This window comes from Parasteatoda tepidariorum, chromosome 12 (assembly GCF_982258835.1).
Source record: "Parasteatoda tepidariorum strain Cologne lab strain chromosome 12, Ptep-v5.0, whole genome shotgun sequence".
Lineage (NCBI taxonomy): Eukaryota > Metazoa > Arthropoda > Arachnida > Araneae > Theridiidae > Parasteatoda > Parasteatoda tepidariorum.
This window is the reverse complement of record NC_141766.1, coordinates 2,976,116-2,983,149: the sequence shown is the minus strand read 5'-3', so window position 1 is coordinate 2,983,149 and position 7,034 is coordinate 2,976,116.

Here is a 7,034-nt window from a genome sequence, read left to right as displayed (position 1 = left end):
AAAATAAACCAAAAAAATATAACAATAAAACATAAACATATATCAACACAATTTTTAATTAACATGAGGCAAAGTTACTAATTTAATTACTGGCCTTTTAAATGTACCATTTTGGTCTATTTAAAAGCTTATTAAGATACTCTACTGACCATCTTTTCCAAATATGTTGAGTCATTTTTTGAACCAATTGCCATCGGCTAAGACGATTCATTGGAACCTCAGTATAGTTAGGTTCAGGTATTGCTACTAAAGTAGAACCAATAAGAAAATGAGCAGGTGTTAGTGCTTCAACATCATTTGGATCACTTGAAAGAGGACAGAGTGGTCTAGAATTTAAGACTGCTTCAATTTGAACTACGAAAGTTAAAAATTCCTCGTAACTTAAGATTGTTTTTCCAACTACTCGTTTAAGGTGATATTTCAGAGACTTTACACTTGATTCCCATAATCCTCCAAAATGTGGAGTAGAAGGGGGATTAAAATACCATTTAACTCCTTCATTAGTCATAAAATTTTCTATTTCCTTTTTACTCTCACATTTAAATAGTAATTTAAGATATGACTTTAATTCTCTATTTGCACCTATAAAATTTCGGCCGTTATCACTAAAAATCTCAGAAGGTTTGCCTCTTCTAGATACAAATCTTTTAAAAGCAGCTAAAAATGCAGCTGTTGTTAAATCATTCACTATTTCAAAATGTACAGCTTTTGTTGTGAAACAAACAAAAACACAAATAAATATCTTTTTTACCTGCTTACTTCTACCAATAAAGCTTTTAACTACAAATGGTCCACAAAAGTCAAGTCCAGTTCGAGAGAAGGCTCTAGAAATGGTTACTCTAGCAGCTGGTAAGTCAGCCATTTGCTGTGGTTTAGACCTAGAACTTACCTTTTTACACACAATACAATTAAAGACAATTTTTCTAACAACATTTCTTGCTGAAACAATCCAAAATTTTGATCTTATAAGAGATAATGTAGTTTCTGCACCTGCATGAAAATAAAGAATATGAAAATAATTAATCACTGTTGAAGTAAAATTATGTTTGGTAGGCAGAACCATTGGATGTTTTTGAGATTCACTTAAGTCACTGTTTTGAAGTCTGCCACCAACTTTCAGAATTCCATTTTCATCTAGAAAGGGACACAAATTTAAAAGTTTACTATTGTTAGGTATTGGTAAGACTTTTTCCAAACACTGAATTTCAGTCACAAATGAAGTACGTTGAACGTTTCTTACAACACACAACAAAGCTTGAGAAAGTTCACTTGTTGTCAACGTTCCACGGGTAGGATGCAATGGATTCAAAGAATTATGCAAGAATCTCTTGCACCAAGCCACAATTCTTAAGATTTTCATGTAAGAAGAACATTCATTAATAACACTTAGAGGCTCAATTGTGTTAATTAGGGCACAAATTTCACTAACTACTGGTGGTTTTAATTCTCGAAGAAACAGTTCATCAGACTCTACAGATATATTATCCGTGCAATCATCTACTGACGATTGTTGCAGAAATAGAGGGCCACTCCACCACAAGTCACATGTTTTAAGTCTCAATGGATCGATACCTCTGGAAACGAGGTCGGCAGGGTTCTGTTTTGAAGCAACATGATGCCACTGTTCACTCACAGTTAATTTTTGGATTATAGAGATTCTATTGGCAACAAAAGTCTTTAGGTCTCTACACTCTTTTCTCATCCACGCCAGAACGATAGTACTATCTGTCCAGTAACAAGTTTTAGAAACCTCTAGCTGCAGGGCACTTAATACTTTCCTCATTAGTTTCACCAACAAAACTGCTGCGCAGAGCTCTAGTCTAGGTATTGAGACACACTTCAGAGGAGCTACTCTGGATTTACTGATAAGTAGCTTTGTTTTTGAATCACCAAGAGAGTTGATGGATTTAGAATAGATTACTGCACCATACGCCATTTCTGAGGCATCGGAAAATCCATGTAATTCTACGATGAGAAATTGTTCACTGAGAATCCATCTTGGGACACTGATTGAGTTCACTGCACTCAAGGAATTAAGGAAACTGTGCCATTCGGCGCTTTCTTTAACTGGAAGAGCATTACACCAATCCAATTTTAATAACCACAGTTTTTGTAAGAACACTTTAGCTCTAGTGATGATTGGTCCCAACAAACCAAGGGGATCAAAAATTCGTGCGATTTGAGAAAGCACTGTTCGTTTAGTAAAAACCTCACTTTGGTCAATTATTACATTAAACCCAAAACTGTCTTGTTGTGGTTTCCAAAGCACACCTAATGTTTTAGTTTCATTAGTAAATGAATAACTCGATTCATTAGTTTCATCACGGAGAAGGAATTTGTTATTAGCTGACCATTTATGAAGCTCCATTCCTCCCTTTTCTAACAACGATATAAGCTGTTGTTGAATGTCTCTTGCTTGTTTTAAACTCTCTGCACCGGAGACTATATCATCCATATATACATCATGTAACAACACAGTTGATGCTAATGGGAAGTCTCTTCCTTCATCTCTGGCTAACTGCTGCACTGTCCTAGTTGCCAAAAAGGGAGCACTTGTTGTGCCATAGGTAACAGTAGACAGTTTATACACTTTCACTGGATCATTAATCTCTGCCTTAAATAAAATTCTCAATAAATCTCTTTGGCTATGATCTACAAGTATCATGCGATACATCTTTTTGATGTCAGCAACAAAGGCAAATTGATGTTTTCTAAACCTAAGCATGATGCACAATAAATCATCCTGAATTATACCTCCGTTGTACTGTAAACAATTTAATGATTTTCCAGTAGAAGTTAATGCACTTGCGTTAAACACAACTCTCAAAGGGGTACTTTTGGATTCAGGTCTAAACACGCAATGATGAGGAATATAATACTGCACATCTGGTTCTTCAGACTCTTGTACTTCCTCCATATGACCCATATTTAAATACTCTAACATAAATGCTTTGTAAAGTTCACAAAATTGAGGTTCTCTAACAAGGCGATTCCATAACGAATTCAAACACTTTACAGCTTTTTTCTTAGATTCACCCAGACACGACGGATCTTCTCTAAAGGGCATTTTAACAACATATTTTCCACTCTCCGTTCTTGAATAATTTTCAAGAAAATGCTCTTCACAAATTTCAGCTTCTTTAGTTTTAGAAATTTCAGACTCTCTCTCTACATCTTCTATTTCCCAAAAAGTTTTTAATGTTTTTTCTAACTCATAATTATCTGTAACGAGCCCACAATGTATTTTATTTTCGTTTTTGGTCGGAAGACTCCCACTGACAATATACCCGAAAACGCTATTTTGCAATCTTAAATTTGTATCCTGAAGGAAAATTTGACCCGATTTTAAGATTTCATAAAAGTGTTCTGCTCCTAACAACAAATCAATAGGACTCGGAATAAAGAATTTTTCATCTGCTAGTTTAATATTATTTAGTGATAGAATATTTACATCAAGAGGATTAGCTGGTGTAAGTTCTGTAATTTTAGGAATGACTAAAAAATTTAAGTTTAAATCAAAACTCTTATCTCTATTTAAAATAGTAGCATTAACTTTCGATTTTATGCTCAGAGACATATTATTTATTCCCGATACAGTTATATTTGTACTTGACCTATTTAAACTAAGAGAATCTGCTAACCTTTTACTCATAAAATTAGAATTCGCTCCCACGTCTAATAATCCTCGAACTTCAAAACACTTATTTGATTCATCTTTAATCACACAAACAAAAGTGCTGAGTAAGACTGTTTTTAATTCCTTTCCCATTGTAGTAGAAGAAAATATATTTTCCCCACCCTCACAGACGACAGGCGTCTCATAATTCACAGGCATTTGGAAAATTGGTGCGGAAGAATTCAAGGACGATTGAATGTTTCTATTTTCATTACACATTTGATTCGAAACTATTTCTTTATTTATTTTTTGCTCTCGCGGAAAGTGAAGAGAAATATGATGCCTTTTTCTGCAAATACTACAAGAGATTTTGTTTCTACACTCACTTACTTTATGATTATTTAAACAGTTAAAGCATAAATATTTCGATTTAACGAACTCAACTCTATCACTTACAGACATATTTTTATAAATGGTACATTTATACAAAGGATGAATTTCATCACATAAAATACATTTAGTATTTTTTACATCCGTTAGAAACACTTTTGACATAGTTCTCGAATTATTTTTATAACTCATTCTAGCATTATCAACTACGGGTTTCCCCCTAGAAGTATAGAATAAATCAATCTCCTTAGCTAATTCTACAGGTTTAAACCAAGAACTTGCTTGTCTTACATTTATAAAGCACATAACCTCTCTATCAAGTGTTTGATTAATTTTATCAGATACTATTAATTGCTTCAAAGTTTCGTAGTCAGTTACATTTTTTAACTTTAAATAATATTCCCAACTCGTTATTAATCTAGACGCGAACTGCACGTACGTTTCACTAGACATTTTTTGCGCTTTTCTAAAATTCTCTAAACAGATTTGGGGGGATGGCTCGAATTCTCTCAAAACTATAGTTTTAACTTTAGAATAATCTCCTAATTCGTCATCTTTAATGTATGTAATTACATTTGTGGCTTTTTCCCCTAACAGATTGAGAAGAATCTCAGCTTTACATTTCTCAGGGACATTTTTTGAAATAAAAGCTCTTTCTAATGACGAAAAGAAATATCCCCATCCTTCTGGTCTATTAGGAATTTTAAGAGTTAAAGTCCTCACACTTTTAATGAGAGAGTCTAAAGTTTCTACACTTTCGTTTTTTACACTATCAACAGGTAGTTCACTTTTAGATTCGATTCGCAATTTAGCGAGCTCAAGTTCTGATTTCACTCTTTCAATTTTTAATTTTTCAATTTCAATTAATCGGATTTCATCACTTTTTCTTTCTTCGATTATGTTATTTGCTAACTCTTCAACTAACTCAGCGTTATTTTTATACGTATCAGAACTCTGAATTGCTGCCATTAGATCAACTATAGTTTTCAGATTAGAAATGTCTACATTAAGCTCGACAGCAAGCCGAACATAGTCCTCTTTTTTAGCACTTTTAAACATATTGAATTTCAATAACTAAATAATAAATCACGTACCTTTTATTAGGTATATTATCCACTAAATTTCACTACTGATAACTCCGATAGACAGGACCAACAAATGGGTCCGACGATAACTCAGAGTCACAAAATTCTCAATATAATAAAAATAAAAGTTCTCAAAAATTTCATGAGCGGACTGTAATAATTAAACACCACTTTATTAACACAAGTCAATTAGAGAAACGCTGTTTTCACACATCCGAGCTCTTCGGATTCATAAGATACACTAATTTTTCATAGATGGCGCTTCTGGCGTCAACAACAACAATAAAAGCAATAAAACGCATTCAAAACAAAATTACAAATAATAAACACTGAAATTCATAATCCTAAATCGAAAGTGTAACCAACAACCATTTAAATAACACTTCTATAATATTAAATTCTAACAAATTTCTTTTCTGAAATGAAATCGAAAATCAAAACCAATACGAATTACATTCCAAAATACTCTAACCACGCCTATTTCGAAGTAACCTTATTCAAACACTATTCAATCAAAATATCCAACTAAAGTATTTATCTAAACAAATCGAAAGCAAGTTATACAATAATTTAAATATCTCCAATAATATAACAAATTCCTATTCTTAACGAAAATTTAAACACATACTAACTATACGAATTGCATTTCAAAATTCTCAAACTACACCTTAATTCAAAATTACCTTATTCAACGAATACCTTCAAACATACGACTAAATTATTCAATGAAGAAATTTAACATTTCTAACTATTCGAAGAGAAAACGCAACGAACTTACCCCAATCATGCAGCGAAACAACGAACGAAAACGACGACGAAAACTAATATGATAAATCGGTGGTTTCTTGGGCCATTTCCCGGCCATGTGCACCAAAATGTGCACGATTACGACGAATTGAACTACGATGAACTATAATAATAATAACATTTATTTACATAACAGAGGTAAGTTCACACAAGCTGCGGAAGACCGCAGGCAATCCTTTTACATGACAATCACGACTACAACTACTGTATTACAACAAACTTAGGGGAGGCAGCCGGTAGCTGCTTACTTCGCTCCTTTTACATTGGAATGTGCGCCAAAGCGCCTTGTGCAAATTAATTCGGCACAAGGTGTCCGATTGTTTTACACTTATATAAGTAGCGGTTTCCCTGTCCAATGTTTGGAAGAGTTTATCAGAAATTATTAGCTGATTTAATGTTTTGAAATCTGTCACATTTCTTAATTTTAAATAGTACTCCCAACTAGTTGTTAAACGTGACGCAAACTGAACGTGCGTTTCATTTAACTGTCGCGTGGTTGTTTTGAAATTGTCCAGACAAGATTGAGCCGTTGGCTGAAATTCTCTAAGTACTATTTCTTTCACTTTTTCATAATTATTAAGATCATCATCACTTATATATGTGATAATATTAGACGATCTTTCTCCAAGCAGATTAAGAAGAATCTCAGATTTATATTTATCTGGCACACTCTTAACTATAAATGCTCGTTCTAACGATGTAAAAAAGAATCCCCAATTTTCGGGTTTACTCGGCACTTTAATGGTCAATGTTCTAATGCTCTTAATCAAAGAATCTAGGGAATTATTAGATTCAATTAGCTCTATATTATTCTCTTTCGGCTCAGAACGAATGCGTGCAATTTCTAATTCAGTTTTTGTTCTCTCGAGCTCCTTTGGCTCAGCACGAATACGTGCAATTTCTAGTTCAGTTTTCGCTCTCTCGAGCTTTAAATTCTCTAACTTTAATTGTTTTGATTCTTCAGACTTGCGCTCTTCTACTACTAAATTTACAAGATCACTAACAATTTCAGAGTCAGTTTTATATTTTTCACAACTTTTAATTATATCAATTAAGTTTACCACAGTCATATCATCACTAATCTCTAGATCTAGTTCACAGGCAATAAGCCTTAAATCATCTTTTTTACAATTCTT